This window comes from Desmodus rotundus, chromosome 7 (assembly GCF_022682495.2).
Source record: "Desmodus rotundus isolate HL8 chromosome 7, HLdesRot8A.1, whole genome shotgun sequence".
Classification (NCBI taxonomy): domain Eukaryota; kingdom Metazoa; phylum Chordata; class Mammalia; order Chiroptera; family Phyllostomidae; genus Desmodus; species Desmodus rotundus.
The window spans coordinates 47,859,221-47,885,800 of NC_071393.1; the positions used below are offsets into that span (position 1 = coordinate 47,859,221).

Sequence of the window (26,580 nt, forward strand, 5' to 3'; positions counted from 1 at the left end):
GTATCCTAAGAACCCTGAAACACCAATCCAAAAGAACCTTTGCACCCCAATGTTCATAGCAACATAATTTACAATAGCCAAATGCTGGAAGAAACCTAAGTGCCCATCAGTAAATGAATGGATCAAGAAACTGTGGTACATTCACACGATGGAATACTATGCAGCAGAAAGAAAGAAGGAGCTTATACCCTTTGTGACAGCATGGGTGGAACTGGAGAGCATTATGCTAAGTGAAATAAGCCAGGTGGTGAAAGACAAATACCATATGATCTCACCTTTAAGTGGAACCTAATCAATGAAACAAACAAGTAAGTAAAATAGAACCAGAGACATTGAAATTAAGAACAAACTGATGGTAACCAGGGGGGAGGTGAGAGGGGATAATGGGGGAAAAGGGGGAAGAGTTTTCAGGAACAAGTATAAAGGTCACATGGACAAAACCAAGGAGGGGTGGGATTAGGCATGGGGTGGGGATGGCTGGGATGGGGGGGAGTGGCAAGGGGAAAATGGAGACAACTGTACTTCAACAACAATAAAAGAAATTAAATTAAATTTTAAAAAGCCACACACACTCACACATACACACAAAACCCAAATGGTCCATAAAACAATTTCCTTTCCTTCTGAAGGTTTTACAACGCATTGCAATCATTAACCAATGTTTTCTATTAAACGTAAGTGGCCAATTGAGACAAAGCATTCTGAGAACATCCTTATATCTCCAATTGAAACTGTGGTGGCATTTGTTGGGGATAATATTCCTAGCCTCCCTGAGCTTTCTGGGAAGACTTGGGGACTTTGCCAGCTCCAGCTGCCATCTTGCCACTGTTTGATGACCCCCACAGCAACTGTCTCTCTCATGTCATAAAAAGCAAAATGGCCCAGAGGAGGACAGTCAGAGAAGCTCTTAACACACGTGGCTTTCCAGGAACCACATCGACAACAGTAGCATCACCAGATTTCAGAAACTTCGGGCCATCTTCCAGCCTTTTCTCAGAATGATGATCAATCTCCTTCAGCTCAGCAAATCTGTGAGCACTGTGAGCTGTGTGACAATCCAGCACAAGCGCATGTGCAGCACTGATGTGGCCTGGAAGGTTCAAGATAATCACCTGAGCTGTGAAACTAGCAGCTTCAATTGGTGGGTCATTTGTGCTGTTACCAGCCACAATGCCACAATAGTCATCTTTAACAGGTAAGTTCTTGACATTGAAGGCCACATTGTCGCAGAAGAGCTTCTCTCAAAGCTTCATTTCAACAGATTTCACTCCAGTTGTAGCATTGACTGGAACAAAGGTGACCGCCGTGCTGGGTTTGAGAACGCCAGTCTCCATTCAGCCCACAGGGACGGTACCAATATCACCAACTTTGCAGACACCCTGCAGGGGCAAACACAAGGGATTGTCAGTTGGATGAGTTGGTGGCAGGACTGACCAATTCAGAACTTCAAGCAGTAGGTTTCACTGGCACTGCTGTCTTTGAGGGTGACTTTCCATCCTTTGAACCCAGGCATGTGAGCTCTTGGCTCCAGCATGTTGCCCCCATTCTAACCAGAAACTGGCACAAATGCTACTGTGTCAATGTTGCAGTCAATTTTAATGTTGGTTCTGACTTCCTTAATGCTTTCCTCGTATGTCTTCTGGCTGTAAGGCAGCTCATTGGAATCCATTTTATTAACAACCACTCCTTGTTTCACACCTAGGCATAAGCCAGAAGGGTATGTTCACAGGTCTAACCATTTCCGGAGATACCTGCTTCAAATTCACCAACACCAGCAGCAACAATCAGGACAGCAGAGTCAGCCTGAGATGTGCCTGTCAGGGTGATTTGGATAAAGTCTCTGGGTCTGGAGGCATTAATGATGGTCACAGAATACTTGCTGGTCTCAAATCTCCGCAGGGAGAAATCTATGGTAATACCACACTTGCATTCAGCTTTCAGCTTATCTGAGACCCACGAGTACTTGAAGGAGCCTTTTTCCATCTCAGCAGCCTCCTTCTCCAAATTGTCCATGGCTGTTCTGTTGGTCCCACCGCACCTGTAGCAGATGGCCAGTAGTGGTAGGTTTGCCCAGATGACAATGGTGTTGATAGAAATCTTTTCCTTTCCATTTGGCTTAAATTTAGTGGTGGTTTTCATGACATTTATGTTTGTGAGGCAAACCCATTGTGAAAAGCCGTTTTTGCACTTTATATAAGTGGGATTATACAATATTATACTATTTTGTGTTTGCTTCTTTTGCCCAATATTGTACTTGTGAGACTCATCTGTTTTTTTAAATAGCTGCAGTATACTCCCTCTATGAATATATAACAATTTACTTCATAGATGATGGGAATCCGGATGGTTTCCAATGTGAAGTTATTACAAATAAAACAGCCATGAACATTCTGAAGTATGTGTTGTGTGGTACATGTGAGTGTCTTTCTGTGGTATATGTATGCCCGGGAGTCAAATGTTTTGGTAATAAGTTATATAAAATTTCAGTTTTAGAAGATAGTGATAATTTCCCAAAGTTGAACCTGTTTATATTATAATTGGTAGAAGTTTGCACTACCTTATAGTATTGCCTCCCGTGTATAAAACTGTTCATTGCTTCATAGTCTTGCCAATATTCACCATTGTCTGTTTTAATTGTTCATGCATTTAATCATTTATGTCCACATTTTAGCCATCCAATTGTGTGTAGTGATATTTCATTATAGTTTTAGTATGCACTTCTCTGATGACTAAGGAGCTGAACGTGTCTTCATACATTTATTGGCTACTGGTATCTACCTGTTTTTCAAGTGACTACTGAATACCTTTGCCTATGTCTGTGGGATGGTTTGTTTTTACTTTTAAATTTTACATAAAATGTCTTCATGTTTTCAAAGCAATAAGTAGCTTACATATCTTGCAAAGGCATTTCCTGTTACAAGGCTTGCAACTTCACCATCATCTTCAGGCCATTTAGAAATTGGTGCACACGAGATTTTATTTCCAATATGTCTTTTTCCAGTTCATGCATTTTTGTGTTCTATTTAAAACTATTTTTTTTCAATCAATGTCCATGAAAACATTCATGGACAACTCATTAAAAATGCGCTACATTGACAAGTATTTAATATTTTTGGATCTTGTGTTTAGTGGTTTTTGGCATAGTTTTCAATACTATCACCTTTACAGTATTTCACAATTATAAATTTTCACAGAGAAGATATGATTCTATAGCAGGTACTTGTGTTGAATTTAGTTATTTTCTCCCAAGCTATTGATAGAAAATTAAGTTTCATAACTTTACCTTCAGCTGAATTTTAATGATTCTATGTGAACTTTTAAAATGTGGATAAACATAGCTTAAATAATACAAATATTCTTTTTTATATTATTTGAGAATTTAACTATTAGGAATTGTTTGTCTTTTCTAGAGTGTTATTTTGGCCATATGTACAATTGCTTGATTTTTGTTATAACATTATTATACAATGTCTTCTAAAATCAGAAGTAATTCCATTATAAATAGTAGGTAGGCATGACCATTTAAACAAAAATGTATTGAATTAATTACATGCCAAAACAAATGTATGACTGATAAAGTGAATAGTAATCACACATGTATAATTTGTTTTATTTTTAAAACATTCAAACAATGGCATAAATTAATAGCTAGTATCGATCCCTGTGACAGAACTAAAACTAATTACCTAAAAATGGTGAAGTAAATATTGAGAATGTGAGCCGCACACAGAGTTCTCATACACAGTGACTAATTCCAAATGCCTTATCTATTTATCATGGAAACCACTTCAAGCAATGGCTCTCAAAACTTAAAGTACCTAAAAAGCCTAGGGGAGCTGGTTAAAACTATAGATTCCCAAGTCCCACACTTATTGAATTTGGTTCCATAGGCTTGATATTGAGTATAGAAATCTGAATATTATCTGGTGCCTCAAAAGATACTGATATAGGCAGTAAGTACAAAATCCACTCAGGGTTAAGCTTGTCCTGGGTAAACCTATAAAATAAAAGGAATCTATCACTAACACCCCTGTGGTTCCCATGTCTCTCTTGCTCATCTTTTCTGCATATTTAACCCTGGTGTTCACCCTGACCAGGCCCACACTCAGCAAGATTTGTGGCAAGGAGGTCTCTCCTACTCAACAATGAACTTTTAATTTATTTCATTTTTACTTAACTATGCATTTAAATAGGCATATGTAGCTAGTTGCTGTCATACTGTACAGTTCAGCATATACAATGAAAATGACAGACGTAAGAAATGGTCTCTATTGACATAGTCAATTTCTTAAGAAATACTTATGTATAAACAATACTTATGCAAATTTCATAATTTCTAGCTAAGAATATCATATGCCTTAGAACTATTTATAATAATAATTGCAAACATTGACATTCACTTACTTCATGCTATGCACTAATATATTAAATCATGTCTCTGCTATTTAGTTGCTGTGTGACCAATCATAGGTGCACAATGTCTCAATCTATTCAGTTTTAAAATAAGGTTAACACCAGTAGCAGAATCAAAGGTTGCTGGAAAGATTAAATGAGTTGCTATATTAGAGCCACAACCACAGAGGCACTGACAGTCTGATAAAAAGTGTTCCAGCAATCCCTAAACGATGCTTCAAGGTCAGAAGCAACATGTTGAAAGGAGCTGTGCATCATTAACCAAATAGGAAGATAACTGAAAAACTGAGCACAAAAGAACTTCAGACACTCAGGCCATTCCCTCTTTCAACTGCCCACACCAGGGCTCAGAAGAGTTTCTCTGGAAGACATGAGAAATCAACTGGATATTCCTGTTATGGGTATTTGGGGAAAAGGGAGAAATGGAATAGAAAGAAGAAAGAAATATATCTCTAGCCAAGATTGAAAACTTCAAATATCTCTGCTGTCAAAGTAAAAGCATTTCTTACTTCAACAATAACAGGAGGAGGGAAATCTGCCTGTGTGTGCCCTACAAAATGCTCCAGAGAGAATACAACTACTTAACATTAGCACCTGTTCACTTCTGCCAGTCTTCAGTCACTCATCTAATTCAAGGAGGAGACTGCTGGAAAATCAGTCCTAGCCTCTTATAGCTGAAACAGTCCCAGACAATTGTATTAATCAATAGCGTTATTTGAATTTTTTTAAAACTAGAGAAAAGAATTAATACAAACAGAACTCCCAAGATAAAAAAGATAAATGAAGTTTTAATTCATTTATATTATTAATGTCAGATGTATTTAAGAACATAATATATCCATAAAATAACTATGGACTCCTAGGAAAAAATAGCAATTAGAGAACAAAACAGACTAGAAATTAATACATATGATTGCTGAACTGAAAAAAATTAAATGGTCACAAAAGAGAAACAAGTTGGTAATACAAGAGTAATACCAAAATTCTCTACTAGGATATAAAGCTTAAAAATATAAATAGAAAATATAAAAGAAAAGCTAGTATTCATGGAGTCCAACACTGAGTCCATCATCTGCCAAAGGATAGTTTCAGAAAACTCAAGTGAAGAAAGTTCTCAAAGCTAGAAAAAAAAAAAAAAGATAAACTTGATTGTGCCCACATAGACCAAGCAGCATAAATGACCAGAGCAAGAAACTGATAAAATGCTATGAAATTTTAATTCTAACCATTTAGAGAAAACAACATTTTTAATGAAAAAAAAATCCTAAAAGGGTAAGATTATCATTGGCAAATATGTTTTCCCATACAGTTGGTTCTCTTTTTATTTTAATGCTGTTTTCTTTAGCCATGCAGAAGCTTTTTAGTTTGATGAGGTCCCATTTGTTTATTCTGTCCTTTATGTCCCTTGCTTTAGGGGACATATCAGTGAAGATGTTGCTGCATGGAATGTCTGAGATTTTCCTGCCAATGTTTTCCTCTAGGACTTTTATGATGTTATGACTTATATTTAAGTCTTTTATCCGCCTTGAATTTATTTTTGTGTATGGTGTAAGTTGGTGATCAAGTTTCATTTTTTTGCATGTAGCTATCCAGATCTCCCAACACCATTTGTTGAAGAGGCTATTTTTTGCTCTATTTTATGCTCCTGCCTCTTTTGTCAAATATTAATTGACCATAGAGACTTGGGTTTATTTCTAGGCTCTCTGTTCTGTTCCATTGGTCTATGTGCCTGTTTTTATGCCAGTACCAGGCTGTTTTGATTACAGTGGCCTTATAATACAGTTTGATATCAGGTATTGTGATCCCTCCTACTTTGTTCTTCTTTCTCAGAATTGCGGCAGACAAGGGTCTGATCTCCAAAATATATAAAGAACACACACTACTCCACTCCAGGAAGACAAACAACCCCATTAAAAAATGGGCAAAGGACTTGAACAGACACTTCTCCAAGGAAGATGTACAGAGGGCCCAGAGACATATGAAAAGATACTAAGCATCACTGGCCATCAGAGAGATGCAAATTAAAACCACAATAAGATGCCATCTTACACTGGTAAGAATGGCCAACATAAACAAATTGACAAACAAATGTTAGAGAGGATGCGGAGAAAAGGGAACCCTAGTACATTGTTGGTGGGAATGCAGACTGGTGAGGCCACTGTGGAAAACAGTATGCAATTTCCTCAGAAAACTAAAAATGGAACTACTTTTTGACCCAGCAATTCCATCTCTGGGATTATACCCTAAGAGCCCTGAAACACCAATACAAAAGAACCTATGCACCCCAATGTTCATAGCAGCACAATTTACAATAGCCAAGTACTGGAAGCAACTCAGTGCTCATCAGCAAATGAGTGGATCCCAAAACTATAGTACATTTACACAATGGAATTCTACACAGCAGAGAGAAAGAAGGAGTTCATACCCTTTGTGACAGCATGGATGGAACTGGAGAGCATTATACTAAGTGAAATAAGCCAGGCAGTGAGGGATAATAAATACCATATGATCTCACCTTTAACAGGAACATAATCAATAGAAGAAAAAGGCAAACAAAATATAGCCAGAGACATTGAAGTTAAGAACAATCTAACAATAGCCAGAGGGGAGAGGGAAAGGGACAATGGGGAGAAGGGTTTTCAGGAACTACTATTAAAGGACACATGGACAAAACCAAGAGGGAGGACAGAAGCAAGGGAGGAAGTTGGGTTTGGAGGGGGGGGGCGGAGGGAGGGGAGAAAATGCAGACAACTGTAATTGAACAACAACAAAACAATTTTTTTTTTAAAAAAGGTAAGATTAAAACTAGCACCAGACTTCTATTCAGCAGAACTGAAAGCTAGTCCTGGCAGAAAATTATATTAAAACCAGAATTTCTTGCCTGGTCAATCTTTTTATAAATTTTGAAAGAAAAAGAAAAATATTTATAGATTTGTATGAATTTCAAATTATTCAAAAACATTTTTTTAAAAACACTGGAAAAGAAAACCAGGAATTTTGAGAACTTAGGATGTAAAAAAAAAAAACTGAGAAAATACTGAGTATGTTACGGGATTGGTGTTGATAGCTGGATCCTTAAACTGCAAAGAGTCTTCTTCAGTAAATAATATTCACATAACTATAATATTTCAGTCTATTTATTGATTTGCAATTTTATCACTAACCTAGAAGCAAAATACAGGCTAAGCAATTATATTTTTTAGCAAATAATCAAAGCTCTATGTATCATTTATACTTTAATTAATGTGTTTAAAATATTATAAGACACTAAAAATATGTAAAACAAATACAAGTAACCTACAGTAAAAGAGACAGTGGGGTAGGATATGAAAGCAAGAATAAGTCTACTGTAGAACAATCCATAAAGGGGAACATAAAAAGTACATTGATATTAAACAAATAAATAAGAATATTTAAAATTACTACAATGTACAGCTACATAAATAAAGCAGAAATTAACAATAGTTATCTTAGACAGTGGATCTCTAAGAAAGGGGGAGAAACTTTCCATTAAATTTTACTTTATGTGCTGTTTGAATATTTTAACTTTACTTTTATAATTATATCAATTATTGAGTTATTCTAAACTATATTATGTAATTCCCATTTTAAAATGGCTTTGGCATGCTGATTTTCCTATTCATAGAATTAAATTTTAGTGTAATTCAAAATCAAATCAGTACCCATGTTCAGCACCTCTGAAAGTTTTGTGTAATACTCAAGGAGTTCTCTGTGTATGGGTATCATATTTAATTAAGCAAACATTATTAAGCACTTTACTCTTACTTAATCTCTTAATCTGCATATATTAAAAGATCCTCTAAAGCAAAAGCTGGCAAACTTTTTCTCTAAGGGGCCAAACTGTAAATATTTAGGCTTTGTGAGCACTAAGGTCTTTGCTGTAACTGCTCAGCACTGCCATTGTAGCTTGAGAATAGCCACAGTCAATGCCTGCAGAATGTGCATGGCTGCGTTCCAATAAAACTTTATTTAGAAAAACAAGTGACTATCCATATTTAGCACACAAGGCCTTTGTCAACAAATGTGCTCTAAAGTAATCCAGAGTTGTCTGCACTTCTACATGCCTATTTCCTTGTTTCTTATTTGTTCGATTTTGTTCTGTTATAATATACATGTTAATATTAAAATGCTGGGCAAGTTGTAGCAAATTATGAAGTAAGTCTAAATCATTTTTGTCTGCTTTGTGCTGAGCATATTCTGCTTTCCCAGTTCTTTTTAAATCAGTTGATTTAATAGAATTATAATTGATTTCATGATCCAGATCCTTCATACTGATTAGAAACAGGAAGGTTCCCAAAACTGACCCTTGAGAGAATGCAATTCACACTTTCTTTCATGCTGTGTATCTGAAACAATATACTCATGTTCCAGTCTTGTAACTAATGAGGTTAAATGCATTGTACGGTATTTCCTTAAATGCTTGCTACACTAAGATAAAAAAGATGTACATTGCAATTCAATTGGGTCACTAACAGAATGACTTTAATTTCTATTCAGAACGATATGGTACACTTTCAGATATAGATGAGAAATAATGGGCCTACACTGAATACTGCCTGCCAGCTTGATAAAACTGACAAGAGAGAGTGATAAGGAAGTTCTACGTCCTCTTATTTCCATGTTTCGCCCTGGGGGTATTTTGTGTGAGAGTATTGGTGCTGCTTTGTCTAGGCCAGGTTAAGATATTTATGCTCAGAAGGAGATAACTGACAGCAATTTGAGACACACACAATGGAGCTTGAAATCTCCAAACAGAAATTCATGCCGATGCCAGGATAAAAAAAAAAAATGTCATTTGAAATCCACTGATGTTGAGCTTTGAAGATACCACACAAAAGAGTACATTATATAGAGTGGGCTCTTCCTATTTTTATCAGACCTAAAAAGGGCATGTGCAGAACATTTTATGCTCTATTGTTATACAGTCCTGCCCTCTAAAGTTCAGTAAAGGTGTCTGTCTTCGAGTACCACAAACTTCAGCCATCACAGAGAAGAGGCCGAGTACACAGTAAGCAGGATTACAGTGGAAAGGTCTTGTACTATGTTATTTATGCTCATTCTTTCGTCCCCACCTACACCTAAGCTGTGGCTGGAATGTTACTCCTCCTTACTGAACCCTAGCAATTTGTTTTTGCTCCTGGTCCTGAAAGCTCCTCACTATGCACATACCTCCAAAGTAGGAAACACGTTTTTGTTTCTTATTGCTCTTCTGGAAAGACGTATCTCTCCGCTTTTGGTGAAGCAGAAGTGAAGACCTATCGATCCTAAAAATATGTTTGATATTTATGCGCGTACTTTCCTCACAGGTATTCCTTCCATCAACAGCCCAATATCTGTCTTCTTTTAAACAGAATAAAAAATTCTCTTGGAGATTTTGTAAGTACTGCAACTCAGAGTATGACTGCAACAAAATTCTTCCTCATAAACCTTCACATTGGAGAATGGGTGACTTCTGAAGGAGCAAGCACAGACTGTTACTGTTTAATCTCCTCTAGCACAAAGATTTACAACATTAATTTGGAGAAGGCGAGGTACTTAGAGCCAACAGCCACAGGCTATCCCTCTTTTCCATCTCTGAAGCAAGCACTAGACGATCTCATCCTCTAAAAACTCATTATTTTCTACATATGAGGATCTGTGGAACATCACAGGCAAACACTGAATAACTCTACTAGCCAAGTGAGGGTCTCTTAGCCATTCTGAAATCAAATCAGTTATTGAACCCCATTTTCCAGATACTAAACTAGCTCTAGAGGCACCTGGTTGGAATTTGTTGATCTTCCTCACAACGTGGTAAAGACTGACTGAGAATTTTGGGGAGAATATAATTAAAAATGAAATCTGCCATCCCAGAAAACCTCTTCACAATAGAAGAAAAGGGAACAGTTTTATTATTGAATAAGCATTAAATCAGAATGTAATGTCCACAGGCAATCCCTGAAGGGTTTACAAACACAGAAAGAAACCTCATCCTTTTAGCCAAATACAAATCATTACATACATGTTGTCAAGGAAAACAATAACTAGTCCTCGAGTAAGAGGACTTTACAGCACCACTTACCACACATAGGTCACCTTCAACCTGCCTGGCAATCAGGCTGGCCATTTGCGTTTGCTAATTGCCTGGATCAGAAGGAACAATGCTGCTGCTCACTCACATCTCCACGATGTTACATAGAATTTGGTGCTTGACGACCTATGTTAAATTCTCGTGGTTGGTGGGGCCGCTATCTTCCTTTAAGATTACATTTCCAAATGAGAGATCCCAGGTCCTTGAGAAAGATGTTCCCCAATCATAGAGCTCCCAAAAGACTTTTATTTAGCATTTTAAAAGGCTTTTTATATTAGAGATATTGTGAGTTTGGTTCCATACCATTGGAATAAAGCGCATCGCAATAAAGAAAATTGTAATCTTTTTGCTGGTGGAGGGCCTTGCCTTCAATCTGAGTGTGCAGCACAATAAAATAAAGTACAGCCCTGACCGGTGTGGTTAAGTTGTTTGGGTATCATCCTGCAAAGCAAAAGGCCATCGGTTCAATTCCCAGTCAGGGCCCATACCTGGGTTGTGGGTTCAGTCCCTGTCAGGGTGCACACAGAAGACAACCATCAGTGTTTCTCTCTCACATCTGTGTTTCTCTCCCTTTCTTTCTCCATCCTTTCCCATCCCTCTAAAAATAAATAAATAAAATTCTTTTTAAAAAGTGAAGTACAATTACGCCTGTATATACTATGCATCTAGTTGGGCAGAGAAAGAGTTCACAATGATAAGTATCCTAAAGTAAATGCTCTAAGAAAAACAGAGATGGGGAAGTTTTTTTCCTGTATGCACCAGGAAAACTTCTGTTATTTTTTCTTACTTAGACTTGTTTTTACACTTTACAGAGTCTACCTGGAGGAAGTGCCCAGCACCATCATGTGCAGCCACCTGTGTCTGCCCTAGGCACTGCCCATTGTGCAATTGCAAGCTACGCATTTGTTTCCTCCAAATCCTTGAACCAATTCATGTATGTCGACAATTCATAAGTAGGTCCAATATTATTTATTATTTACTAACTACAAGCGTCTTCTGCTCAAAGTTCCCCCAAACCTTGAAAACTCAGTTTAGGAGTTTTTAAGCCCCTTGCCCTCGCTTTTCTGTTATTCCTCAGTAAAGAAAATTTCACTAATTTGTTAATGTGTCACCTCGATACTCATATAAACATCAGTTAGTCACTAATTTAAGGGCAGTAGTTTAAAGAAGAGCTAAGAAATTCCGTGAGCCATTAAAAGAAGAAAACCAGTAACTGCAGCACTACTATGCGCAGTGTTAAATTCTGAAAAGGAGTTAGTCCGTAATGAAGTTACTACCACTGGGAACCACTGGGCTTTAAAACAGCTACTCAGTTAGTCAATCAATGCATATGTACTTCCCTACAGATATACATAAACAGATAACAAAAAAATACAGGGAAAATATTGAAGATAAGTACTTGTTTAGTACTTAACAGATTAAGCAGCAAAAATTACTAAGAATTTAGGCCTTATGAGTAAGGAAATTTGTTTGATTAAATAAGAATATATCAAACTCTGTCTCTAAGACACAAAGTTAATTTTCCTATACATGTAGGATATTGATAGAAAGTGAACTGGCTTCAAAATCAAAAGTAGGGTAAACAAAAATTAATAACAAAACTATAAACAGAGAAAAGGAAAATATCATTTGGGGAGAAAAATCCATTTAATGTCTGAATCAATGAGTTAAATCAGAATGTTAATTACAGAAGTTTTAAAGATCAAATAATGAAAACAAAATATTAAAGTGCATAATATTTTTCTAAATCTGTACTCTGAAAAAATATGTAATATTTAATTATTTGTTATTAAACAAGAAACTATGATACTATATCAACTAAGATTAAAATTAAAAGTATAAATCCTAATATAAATTGAAGTTTTAAAAACATAATAACAACAAGACCTGCCAAAGCTTAGAGACTTTCTTCAAAACTATATTCAGAGACAAATGAGGTGTTTAACCATTTTTATTAAATGAAAAATAATAATAACCATAACTAAAATTGAACTTAGTTTTAAAATTTGTAATGAAACAAATGTAAATAAAGTAGAATTGGGCAATATTAAATGAAATTGATATATTTTTAATAAAAAAGAAATAAAAGTAGCATCATTGAATTTAAGAATTCTTGATTTTATGTAATGTATATATGTGGTTTTCTGTAAGCCTGAGCCAAAAAGCAAAGGTAAAAACAAAATTATACAGATTTAGAAGAACTAAATATTTTACCTTTGAATAGAAACAATTTAAAACATAAAAATACACATTCAATATTCATTATCTTAGAAAATAATTTGAAAACTATAAAAATTATAATTTTAGGCATGCACACACACAGTCTGTCCAGAAGTCCAGCCATTCTTAATATAATGAGAACTGCTTATGTAACATTGATGTAACCTGGCAGCCAAGGAGAGTGGCCTGGAATGCACAGGCGTGAACAATGACTTCACTGTACTAGTCAGTGGGGGTGGTAGATGCCCACTGAGTGAGCATGTGTACTGTGTGGCTGTCACATTCAAAATGACTGAGCAAGTGGAGCAATGAATCTGCATTACATCTTGTGTTATGCTTGAACATTTCTCCATGGAAACTCTTCATGATTCAGAAGGCCACAGCTATGGGCAACTGGTGATTGGCAGCTTCATCACGACAACACGCACACTCATGCATCATGTCTCATGCAGAGTTTTTTGGTGAAACATCAAACCACCCAGGTGACTCAGCTCCCCTACAGCCCAGATTTGGTGCCTTAAGACTTCTGGCTTTTCCCAAAACTAAAATCACATTTGAAAGGGAAGAGATTTCAGACAATCAATGAGATTCAGAAAAAAGTGACAGGGCAGCTGATGGCAATTGGGAGAACTCTGTGAGGTCTCAAGGTGCCTGCTTTGAAGGGGACTGAGGTGTCATCATCCTATGTACAATGTTTCTTGTATCTTGTATCTTCTTCAATAAGAGACTCTATTTTTCATATTACATGGCTAGATTATTTCTAGGCAGACCTTTATACTGGTAGTAAATCTGTTACACAGTAATTTTATAGAACAATTTAGTAGTATATGCAAAGTTAAAATGTTTTTACCTTTAGACCCTAGCAATACTCTTCTAGATACATATCCTAGAGAAATTTCTACATAACACACACGGAAATATATGGGAGGGTATTCACTATGACATCCTAAGAAGCAGCTTACTATGCTAAATGTGAATGATAAAATGTGGCATTATAATAAGCTGTAATACTATGTGACTAATGAAATACATCACAAAATCTATTGACTTTTTTAGCATGAATTATCTCAAATTTAAAAAAAGGCTAAGTAAAGAAGCAAGTTGCAGTGGAGTATCAATATTAAATATGTATAATTTTAAAAGCCCATACCACATAACACATTAAGTATTTTTCACTTATATGCATATCTGTAAATGAAGGTAGACATGGAGGATTGACAGGTTAAGTGTTAATTGTGATAATGTGTTTTTATGATCAGAAAGGAAGGTATTAAAATATTTTTAAATAAAAAATGTGATGTCTCAAGGTGAATAATAAGTGAATCAATCTAAATTGGTGTGCCTAAGATCAACCATAAAATGAATAACTCAAATTAACTAAAAATATGCAATATGGATATATAAAAATAAAGGTCTTGGGGTTTTTTTGTTTCTGTCAATCTATGAAATAATTGTGAATATGACAATAGGTAAGTGTTGTGTGTCTATAAAACTTCTTGCAAACTTTCCATCCCATATCAAACAGAAATACAACCAAATTAATGTTTTGGTAGCTCCGTATGTTTATGAAGTATGACAGCTGGCTTGCTCAAGGCTGAGTTGGTAATTGCGCATAAGAGACTGCCACCCGCATAAGAGACTGCCACCCTTGGACATCAAAATGTAGCCATTTCACTTTTTCAGATACCTCATTTCTAACAACACAATGGAAATTCAAATGGACACGCTGAGATGCAAAGAGGAAAACTTCACTAAAAAGAAATAGAATTGAATGGGTTCATGCCATGTAGCAGCACTTCTAAGTGAGTGACTGGAATAGTTTTCAAGACTTTCCATGAGGGAATTGATCGTGTACTGCAGTGCAGGGGATGTGATTAAATGCTTATGATAATGGGCTTTATTTATTACATTCAGACAGGTGCTGAGAAGTAATTAAAAAACAAAATAACTTTTAAGATTCTTGTAGATTAAGGTTTAACCAATATATTAATAATATTGAGATGATTGATAAATAAACGGTCCTATTTCCATAAGCTCCCCTGGTCACATTCTCTCTGCTTTTTTTTTTTTTTTTTTTTTTTTGGTGCCTGTGGCTAGGGACACCAGTGGTCACTTAATCTCTTACCCTGGCCTTAGATGTTGCCTCTGTTGTTGCCTCATAAGATAACTATAAGACAACTCTTCCAGTTATCCCTAACTCTGCAAACCTGTTCAATGGAGACATGAAAATGTCAAGATCCCATCTTCTAATTCAATAATTACAATATTCTTCCTATTGAACCACAATGTATTTAAAATTCATTTAATAGGACAAAAATAGAGCCCTGTTAGTTTTTTTTACAGTCTGTTATATAACTCTTGGATTACTTTTTTGACTTGATATATATAGTCCCTCTGCTATCACGCTTTGACTCGAACTACGCCAGAGACTGGGTCAAAGAAAACAGAAGTGTCGTCACATGGCACACCCCACGTCATCCGCTCTCTTCAGCAGTTTCACGTGTACACAAGTCAACTTGAGTCTCTCGCTCTTCTTCTCCCGAGTCTTTCATTTCAGCTAAACTGCTTTGGAGCCTAAAGTTTGCATCCCCCACTCCCCCTTACCTACCTGCTCCCATGTCGTTCTGACTGGCAAGAATTGGCATAATTAATTGGGCACCTGGAGTAAACTATAATAATCACATTATCTTGCCACCAAAACCCTGAATTCTTGAAGTAACGTAAGCAATAAACACTTCCTCTTAACTTCACCATGCTGTTAAAATTTAACCTTTATTTGTAACTGAAGTGCTACAGCCTATTACGTGGTAGTAGAAACATGTTATATGGACAAAAAACAAATTTCAAAGGTATAAATTCGTTAAAGAACATTTAAAACATTACATTATGCACCTTCTATGTACATTTTCCCTGCATTTATTTCCCTAATATGTACTCTAAAATCCAGGCAAACTGAACTAACTATAGTTAATTAAATATGGTATCTTGTTTTATTTTTGTATGCTTTATATCTGCATTTTTATTCCAGTAATGCAAATACTACAAAGCTTTTGAAATGTTGACTCTCAAAAAGGATGTGTACTTTAAAGACCAACCAAGAACAGAAATATGTACATGTATGTCTTTGTATATGTATATAAGAAAAAGTTTCACATAAAAATCCTTAATCTTACTACATGTAAGGTATCTCATAATTTCTATTAATTTAATTTTCTTTTTTATTGTTGTTCAAGTACAGTTGTCTCCATTTTCACCCTACCACACACCCCTACCCCACTCATCCCTGCTTCCCACCCTCGAACCCACCCCCTTTGGCTTTGTCTGTGGGTCCTTCATACATGTTCCTTGACGGCCCTTCCCCTATTTTCCCCCATTATCCTTCTCCCCCCTCTTCTCTGGTTATTATCAGTTTGTTCTAATCAACAAAACAAACAAGCAAACAAAATACAACCAGAGACACTGAAATAATTTTCTTTAAAGTACTGATCAAAATTTACTAGACTGATGTTAAGAATCCTTTAAACGTCATGGCTCAAAACACAGGATTTTTCTCCTCTTTCAACCTATGTCTATCACTGTATTTTTTTATCATTTTTTCCACAAGTATATAAATTCCTTATATAATTTATGTTTTATTGACGTTTACTCGACCATTATCATCATGTGCTCTTTAGATTAGGGTCCTTTTTTGTCACTTGGGTATTTTTAATATATTTTATTCATTATGCTATTACAGTCATCCCAATATTTCCCCCTCTCCCCCACTCCACCTCATACCCCTGTTCCCTCTGGCAATCCCCCACCCTTAGTTCAGGCACATGCGTCATGCATATAAGTTCTTTGGCTACTCCATTTCCTATACTGTTCATAACATCCCCCTGTTTGTGCCTACCAATTTGTACTTCTTAATCCCTGCACCTTTTCCCCATTCTCCCTCTTCTTCCTGCCAACTGATAACCCTCCAAATGATCTCCATATCTATGATTCCATGCCTGTTCTGGTTGTTTGTTTAGTTTATTTTTTAGAATCAATTGTTGATAGTTGTAAACTTATTGCCATTTTAATGTTCATAGTTTATATCTTTTTTTTTTTCTAAATAAGTCCCTTTAACATTTCATATAATAAATGGCTTGGTAATGATAAACTCCTTTAGCTTTATCTTGTCTGGAAAGCACTTTATCTGCCTTTCAATTCTAAATGATAGCTTTGCAGGATAGAGTAATCTAGGTTGTAGGCCCTTGTTTTTCATCACTTTGAATACTCCTTGCCAGTCCCTTCTTGCCTGCAAAACTTCTTTTGAGAAATCAGCTGACAGTCTTATGGGAAGTCCCTCGTAGATAACTGACTGCTTTTCTCTTACTGCATTTAAGATTCTCCCTTTATCTTTAACCTTTGATATTTAAGTTATGATGTGTCTTGGTGTGGTCCTCTTTGTGTCCATCTTGTTCGGGACTCTTTGTGCTTCCAGAACTTGCATGTCAACTTCCTTCACCAAATTAGGGAAGTTTTCTTTCATTATTTTTCAAACAAGTTTTCAATTTCTTACTCTTTCTCTTCTCCTTCCAGCACCCCTATGATTTGAATGTTGGTACATGTGAAGTTGTCCCAGCGGCTCTTTAGTTTATCCTCATGTTTGAGGGATTCTTTTTTCTTCTTGCTATTCCTATTGTATTTTTCTTCCTTAGGTTCCAAATCATTGATTTTATTGGCTTCATTCACTCTATAGTTGTTTCCCTGTAGATTGTTCTTTATTTCAATTAGTGTATTCTTCATTTCTGGCTGGATCTTCTTTATGTTGCTGATATCCTCACTACGCTCCTTGAGCATCCTTATAACCAGTGATTTGAATTCTGTATCTGAGAGATTACTTATCTCCATTTTGTTTGGTTCTTTTTCTGGAATTTTGTTCTGTTCTTTCATTTGGGCCATATTTCTTTTGTCTCCTCATTTTGGCAGCCTCCCTGTGTTTGTTTCTATGTATTAGGTAGGGCTGTTTTGACTCCCTAACTTAGTTGTGTGGCCTAATGTAGGAAAACACACCCATAAGTTTGATGGAGCAGAGCCTTTGGTAACTGCCAGGGTGGGGTAACCAGTGAAAACCAGATTGATGGAGTCTCAGATATGGTGCTGCCACTCAATGGCTCTGTGTCAGGACAAGCACAGAAAGGAGACAATGCTGCTGCCTGGTCTCTGGATTTTTGTCTAAGAGGAAGCTGTCCCCCAGCACTTGCCCTGATGCCAGAGACTTCAGTTTCTCCTTGTATGCCACTGGTGCCCTTCCTGCTGCTGTTCCAGTGCTAGAGCCCAGATGGATTAAGTCTACATAAGTCCTAAGTCCATTGCAGGCTCTTTAAGAGGAGATGCCTGAGAATCCCACAGTTTCTTCTGCTGCCCCAACCCCCATTGGTTTTTACACCTAAAACTTATGGGGACTTATCTTCCTGGCACTGGAACCCTGGGCTGGATGATCTGGTGTGGGGCTGGGATCCCTTGCTCCTGAGGTATCACTCTTCATTTTTAGCCATCACCACATGTGCATGTGAGAATACCTGTTCCACATTTCCATGCCTCCATGTCTCAGCCCCTTCTACTGGTCTAAATAAATGTGACTTTTTTAATTCTTTGGTGCCAGACTTCCATACAGCTCGATTTTCTGGTGATTCTGGATGACAGTTGTTTTGTAGCTTAGTTATAATTTTTGCTGTGGTTGGGTTATGAAAGAAACTCACAGTAACTGGGTTCTTCTCACAGCTGTAATAAAAAAGTATGGATCAGTGAGGCCTCAGGCATGCAAGCAAAGTTTATTAGTGCTGAGTTCTAATGGAAAAGTTAAAGAAAGGGTGCTGAGAGCAGGGGTGGCAAAAGCAGAGTGGCCAGAGGCCGGGTGACAAGCACCTGAGTGACCAGAGCCCAAGTGGCCAGGGGCCCCATGGCCAGAGGTCAACTTGCCAGTGCCCCCCCACCATGTGGCAAAACAGCCAGGAAGCCAAGAGAGAGTTCTTTGTTCTGAGGACTTATATAGATGGTTGAATGGGGTGAGGGAGTTACAAATTGATTGACGGGTAAAGGTGGTACCAGCTTCCCCACAGGGAAACGCGACTACCCAAACATAGGTATGCATGGGGGTCTGTTAGCCTGAATTCTTATCTGGCTCCAGACTCTATTTGTTCCTTTTGTATATGTGACAGGGGGTAGGCAGTTAACCAAAGTTGTTTAATGGTTTTTTTCCCTTGGGCACTGTCGTCCCCCTCCTCTCCTCTTCTACGCCTTGGGATGAATACCCAGTCTCAAGGTTTTCCTTTTCCCAGCTAAGGGAGATGACACACATAGACTTTCAAGGGCTCCCCTGCTCCTGCAATATCTTGTTCAGAAAGCCTGGCAACCTTACCAAAACAAGTTCAAGGTGACTAGATCAACATGTGACCTTTTGCTTTTAGCCTCCTGCATTAAGTTCTTTGTTAGATTGCAATAGTGAGGGCCCTGCCTTTATTCCCCTCTCCGCCCCCCAGCCACTCATTCTACCATAACAGTTGTGCAAAGAAAGGAATGTTTACCTACACCTCCATCTTGACCAGAAGTCTAGATTAGGGCCCTTTCAATTCATCTTTGTATCCCCAAGCCTTAGCACAGAGTTTAGCATATAGAAGGCATTTAATAAATGTTTATTCATTTAATTTGTTAGAATTTGAAATATGTTTGGGGCAATGTTAGATTAAGCATTCCCTCAAACATATTATTTAAAACCTGAAATGGAAAAATTTATGCTACCAATATTTGGTTCCAGTAAATTAAGACAGTAGACTGGTGAAAAGATGAGTCATGGTTTATTACAATACAGACCCAGAGTAGATATATGAACAATGCTGACCCATTTTCAGTTCAGTGTTATGAACTGAAAATTTGTGTTTCCCCCAAATTCAGATGTTGACACCCTACCCCTTGAGTTAATATCAGGAGGTGGGGCCTTTGAGAGGCTCTTAGGACTAGATGAGATCATGAGCGGAGAGTCTTTATGAAGGAGATTAGTGCCTCAATAAGATTCATGAGCTAGGTAGCTTCCCCTCTCTACTCTGCAATGTGATGCAGGAAGTCATCAGTCTACAGCCCAAAAGCACATTCCCATCATAATGAGACTGCACTGGGACCCTGATCTTGAACTTCTGACCTTCAGAACTGTGAGAAATGAGTTGCTGTTGTTTATTAAGCCACCCAGTCTGTGATATTTTGTTATAGTAACCTAAGATTTCAAAGACACCTAGAAATGGCAAAATTATCCTCACTAGCCTCTAAGATAGAAAGGTGTTTGAAATAGTTCATCCTTATTACCACTAAAAATACCAAAATTAAATAGTTTGACATTTCATTAATTAGGCTTTAGTTATCTGAAAAATGTTCATGCTAACACTCACTTTTTCTTTGATCAGGCCAGAAATAGAAAAAAAAAAGTCTTCTTTTTCTCTATTCCTTAAATCTTTACTCAAAAATGCATGGGTAAAAATACATTTAAAATCTGATATGTTTTAAAGTAACAAAATAAATTTTTTGAATCTGACAGAATTTGTAAAAACACAACAGACTTTCACAAAATTTCAATATTTTATTCCTAAAGGGCAAATGAGTATAGTTAGATTAAGTACTATTTTTCCTTCAACATCTGGAGGATGTCATGATTAAAGTTTATCATACTCCTGTGAATTATTATGGATGAAAGATCTGTGAACTCTGTAAATTCTATAATCCTCAGAGAAAATTTTACTGTTAGAAGCAGAGAAAAATTTCTTAAAATGAGTCCATTGAACTGCAGTTTACCTGTCACCAGTATCAGAAATAAACATAAATGGACTAAGAAAATGTTCTAGAAATGACATAAATCCTTTCTCCTAATATCTTAGCTGTCAGACTAGCATAGAATACAAAACAATACTTCTAAAAACTTGCAACTCAGATTAAAAATATTTTATAGGTATTTGATGCAATGTCACCAAGTGATTATCTTTCTTGATTAGAGATGTGCTTACTTGATGGACAAACTAATTAGAATTACAAAAAATTTTAAACTCGAAGATAACTTTGAAATTTAATTTAAATTAAATTTGCATGTAGTCAAGTAGAAGGCATTATATATATTGACATGGAAAAATTTTTAGACATATTGCTTTTATCCTGGGGAAAAAAGAATGAAATTAATATATTGTGGTACCCACGTGACTGCACATACAGTGCACCTTGGGGAAACTTGGAGCGAAATTGCTTGAAATTGCTGTCAGCATCACGGTTCAGACTGATAAAAGCCTTTCACCGTCACGATTTAAACCGAACCATTTGTAGTCACCTCATGTACTCTCTAGTCTACTTCTAGTAGCACAAGGCTTGATTTTAGTATCTAATGTGTAAATAAATGCATTAACAGATAACTCATTTTAATGATTAGTTAATTATAGATTTTTGAAGTGTGTGTAAATTTAATGCAAATTAAAAATTAAGTAACATTACCAAAACCATAGGCCACAAAGTTAAAGATTACTTTTTAAAGATAATTCTTATTGAAATGTATTATATACACTGAGAAATTTGTGAAGCACAAAAGAACAGTTCAACAAATTTTTACAAGCTGCACATACTTGGATAACCACGACCCAGGCTTCTGAGCACAGAGCTTGCATGTGGCCCTCCCGGTTCCTTGTCCTCAACTGCCATGAGCAATCTCTATCCCTGACTTCTCTCACTATCGGATTGGATCTTCCTGTTCTTATAATTTATATAAATGAAAGCATAGAAAAATTCATGCTCTTGCATGTGGTTTCTTGGGCTCAATAGCTATGTGATTTATCTTTCTCTTTGAATGTAGCAATAATTAACAAATTCTTGGTCTAGTATTCATTACTATATGACATCATTATTTACTTATCTATTGTACTTCATGTTAAACATTTGGGTTATTTCCAAGTTGGGGCAAATGCAAATAGTGTTGCTATGAATAATCTCCATAACTTTTGATACCTATATTAGGGTAAATTCCTAGAAGCAGCATGTCTAAGTAATAAGGTTGTATATGATCAACTTTTGTAGACACAATTATGCTTTTCTCCAAAGTGGTTTTACCAAGTTAAGTTCCTTATAACAGCAATGTATAATTGATTTTCAATTACTCTATTTGCAAAACTTGGATGGTCAGTTTTTGTTTCTTCTTCATTTTAGTCATTCTGGTGGATGCGTAGTATTATAACATTGTGGGTTTAATTTGCATACTGCTAATAATTAATTGCTTAAAGATATATTCACATTTATTGGTTATATATTTTCTTTTGTTACACTCCCAAAGTTTACTACATAATTTTTTAAATGGAGATGTATCATTTTCTTACTGATTTGCAGAAGTTCTTGATATATTATGTATAAAAGTTCTTTGCCAGATATGTAGAAAATATCTTTTAATCTGTGCATTGTACTTTCACTTTCTAATGGTACTTTTGAAAGACAAAAATTATTAATTTTAAATTACCAAATCTATCAATGTTTTATGATTAGTGATCCCTTTCTTTTGCTTTTCAATTTTGTTTTTTTGCTTAATGTCTTGTAGGTATTTCCATATGTTATCTTCCATAAACTTTATTTTTATTTTTACATTAAAATTTCAATCCATTTTTATTTAATTTTTGTGCATGATTTGCTTGTTTGCATTTTTTAAGATAACTACCCAATTGACATAACACTCTCATGAAAATAACATCTTTTCTTCAAACGTACTACATTGTCTTATTAAGCCAAATAGCAGTTTTATTTCATATTTTCTATAGAATAGCAGTTCTATAGCAGACCCTGTTTTTTATAGATCCATTTTCTTCTATAACTATATTTGTCTGTCCTTGAACCAATAATAAACATTATTAACCAGATTTATAATTAGCCTTATGACTGGAAGTGTAGGTTCTTCAGCTCAGCTCTGATTTTTAGGACACTGTGACAGACAGAATTTTAAGATGGCCTTGAGTTTCTGGACCTCTGGTATACACACCCTTTACAGTCTCCTCCCCTTGAATATGGGCAGGATCTAGGGATACGATGGAATAATTATTTATTTGATTAATTTATGAGATGTAGACAAAGAGATGGTATTGTCACTCCTGTTATTATATTAAATTACAAAAGACTATAGGTAGCAAAGTGGAAAAAATTCTCCTGCTGCCTTTGAAGATATAAGTTGTCCTTATGTGAGGGTGATGTGCTGAGTTCATGAAGGTGACCTCTAGGAGCTGAAAGTCATCCTTGGCTGACAGCCAACAAGAAAACAAGGACCTCATCCTCATACATGCAAGGAACTGAATTCTACAAACAACCAGAATGAGCTTGGAAATAGATTTTTTCCTGGTCAGTCTTCCAGATGAGCATGCAGCTGGGCTAACACCTTAATTGCATCCATGTAAGACCCTGTGCAGGAAACCCGGCCAAGCTGTGCCTGGTCTTCTGCTCTACAGAAACTGTAAGATAACAAGTAGATTTTATTTTAAGCAGCAAATTTTGGGTAACCGTTATGAAGCAATAGGAAGCTAGTAAAAATTTGGCTTTTCTTACCATTTTCATTTCCACATGTAACCTAAAATTATCATGTTGATTTACAATTTAAAAACCTGCTAAAATTTGAATAGAAAGGTATTTAATTTGTAAATATAATAGACAAGAGTAATCTAGTTTTTCTTTAAGTTCCTCTCATTACAACTTTGTTTTATCAGGTTATAGGACTTACACAGCATGTGTTAGACTTATCCTTAGTTATTTAATTTTCTTGAGATGCTCTGAACTTGAATATTTTAGTTTTAATTTTTAATTATTTCTTGAGAGTATATTGAAAATGCTAACTAAATTTGGGATAACAACTTTTATTAAGAGACTTTCATTAAATTAAAAATTGATTTTTTAAAAAGATATAGAATCTGTACATCCTTTTGGGTTTTCTTTTTTTTTTTTGTAGGTAGTAGATTATGATGGTTAATTTTCTTTTTTTCATTTATTTAGATTTCTGCAAATATTATTTTATTTAACTGTTGTTCAAGTACAGTTGTCTCCATTTTTACCTCACCACAGCCCCCCGCCCCTTCTGTCTACATTTCAATGTGATGATACTCATCAGTTTTATTTATTCCTTTGTGATGTTTGTGTCTTTTGTTTCCTAACTTACTACAATGGCTAATAACTCAAATATACTACTGAATACTATATACCTAATCCTAGCAGATATCCTTTTAATTTTCCCACTCTTAAAGTAAAAATTTCTAATAATTAACTATTAAGAACAATGGTTAATCTACATGTTTTTTACTCAAATATGTTAAATTAATACAGTTCCATTCTACTCCTAATTTTTTACATTTTGAAACAACTTTAAGTATGGGTTGAATTTATCAGATGCTGCTTCTGCATCTATTGAAATGGCCATTTGAGTTTTTTCCTTTATTCTTTTAATGAGGTGGATGTGATGATTGATTTCAAATATTAAACCAACTTTGCATTTCTGTAATAGGTCCTATTTCATCAAAATATATTACCCTCTGTATATATTGCTGGAACTTATCTGAAATACATTTTATTTAAGCTATCTGTATGTGTGTGTATATGTTCAAATGTAGAAAGAGGTTAACTTGTAATTTTTTTCTGTGCTAGTCTTGGTATGAAAATTATGCTGACTTCAAAGAATTACAAAGTGATTTTTTTCTATTCTCAAGAATGTTCATATAAAATGGTATTTGTTTTGCCCTTCACTATTTAGAATAATTTGCTCATTAATTTGCATGAACTTTACTTTTATGAGGGAAGAGTATTTTGGAGTTTCAATTTTTTAAACAAATATGAATCTTTAGTAGACATACATTTTTAAATTTAAACTTGTGGCACTTTGGGTGTAGATGTGTATATGTATGTATACTCATAAAAATATGTATCCTATAACTTATTCTCTTTAATATGGTGTATTAACCTTTCATTACCTTTTTAATATCTGTAGTCTCTTGTCATTACCTTTTACCAACTAAAATGATATATATATAAATTACTATATATAAAATGCATATATTTTTGGTCATATCAATCTTACCAGAATGTTATGAATTTTATTAAACATTTCCATAAACCATTAGCTTTGTTGTTTTTCTATATCACATGTTTGTAAATTTATAATTTTTCTTCTTTAATTTGCTGTTATTTTTCTTTTATCTTTTATTTTAAGTTTTTATTTATTGATTTTAGAGAGAGAGAGACATCTATTTGTTGTTACACCATTCACGCATCCATTGCTTGAACTGGGATGGAGCCCACAAATTTGGCGTATCAACATGATGCCTAACCAACTGAGCTACCCAGTCAGGGCCTTGCTGTTGTTTTTCTAGCTTTTAAACTCAGAATATTAAAATTTTTAATATATGCCTTTAGGGCTTTTCTTCTGAAATACAAAGGAAATAATACAAGCAAAATTAAAATGAAGGAAGGTTCAGGAATGTAGTTTTCTATTTTTACTTGAGGGTTGTGTATGTCAAAGAAAAAAGTAAGGATCACCTCCAGAAATGTTGGCTGAAATCACAATTTAAGACTCAAATACTTGATTAAGGAATTGCAGTTAATTCTAATGGGAACTAACTGGTCCTAGAAAACATATAATCTTATGTTAATAAGGTTCTTTTTAGCAGTATGCATAACACATTGGGGCACAGGGTAGCGAATTTTAATTTTCCATGAAGCAGTACTGCTGGTTCGTATTACTACAAACACCTCTCATGGGCATAAAAACATGAAAGAGGTCATAAGTGAAAAAGATGACAAACTGTGAAACTATTAATTAGATTTTAAAACAAAGTAAAGGAAGAATCAACAGTATCTCTAAAGTTTTAGCCTGAGTGAAGATGGTGGAATGCAGTAGCTACGTCATCAAGGGAAAGTGGGACTTCTGAAGAGTAACTGTTTTGAATGAACTAAGCATAGTGGAAGTAAAGCGATAAAAGGGTTAAGGATTACAGGAGCTTCTGCTTGGTTTGGAATTGATGCCCTAAATGGTAGGTAAGGAGTAGGGATTACCCCAACTAGCAATTACTCTGAAATGAACTACAGGCCATAGATAAAAAATTGGGTAATATAAGGATGTCAAAGTAACACGCAACTAAAAATACAGGCTGTTATTCTAAAAAGCTAGATAAAGAGATGAAATGAAGATTTATTTCTTTCTTTTTTAAAATTATGTTTTATTATACTATTATAGTTGTCCCAATTTTCTCCTCTTTGTCCCCCTCCACCCAGCATACCCCACTCCCTCAGGCAATCCCCACACAATTGTTCATGTCCATGGGTTATGCATAGGTTCTTTGGCTACTCCATTTCCTATACCGTTCTTTACATCCCCATACCTGTTCTATAACTACATATTTGTAATTCTTACTCCGCTCACCTATTCACCCATTCTCTCACAGTCCCCTCCCATCTGGCAACCATCAAACTGCTCTCTATATCCATGATTCTGTTCCTGTTCTTCTTATTTGCTTAGTTTGTTTTTTATATTCAATTGTTGATAAACATATATTTTTTGCCATTTTATTATTCATAGTTTTGATCCTCTTTTTCTTAAATAAGTCCCTTCAACATTTCATACAACAATAGTTTGGAGATGATGGCCTCCTTTAGTTTTTTCTTGTCTAGGAAGCTCTTTATCTGCCCTTCAATTCTAAAGGATAGCTTTGCTGGGTAGAGTAGTCTTGGCTGTAGGTCCCTGTTTTTCATGACTTTGAACATTTCTTACCAATCCCTTCTACCCTACAAAGTTTCTTTTGAGAAATCAACTGACAGTCTTATGGGAACTCCCCTTTAGATAACTGACT

General features: G+C 35.6%; 1 pseudogene; it reads right to left on the reverse strand.

Moving 5' to 3' along the window:
* Positions 1 to 761: 761 nt before the first annotated feature.
* LOC112296557 (elongation factor 1-alpha 1 pseudogene) lies at positions 762 to 17,551 on the reverse strand (annotated as a pseudogene).
* Between the last annotated feature and the right edge of the window lie 9,029 nt (positions 17,552 to 26,580).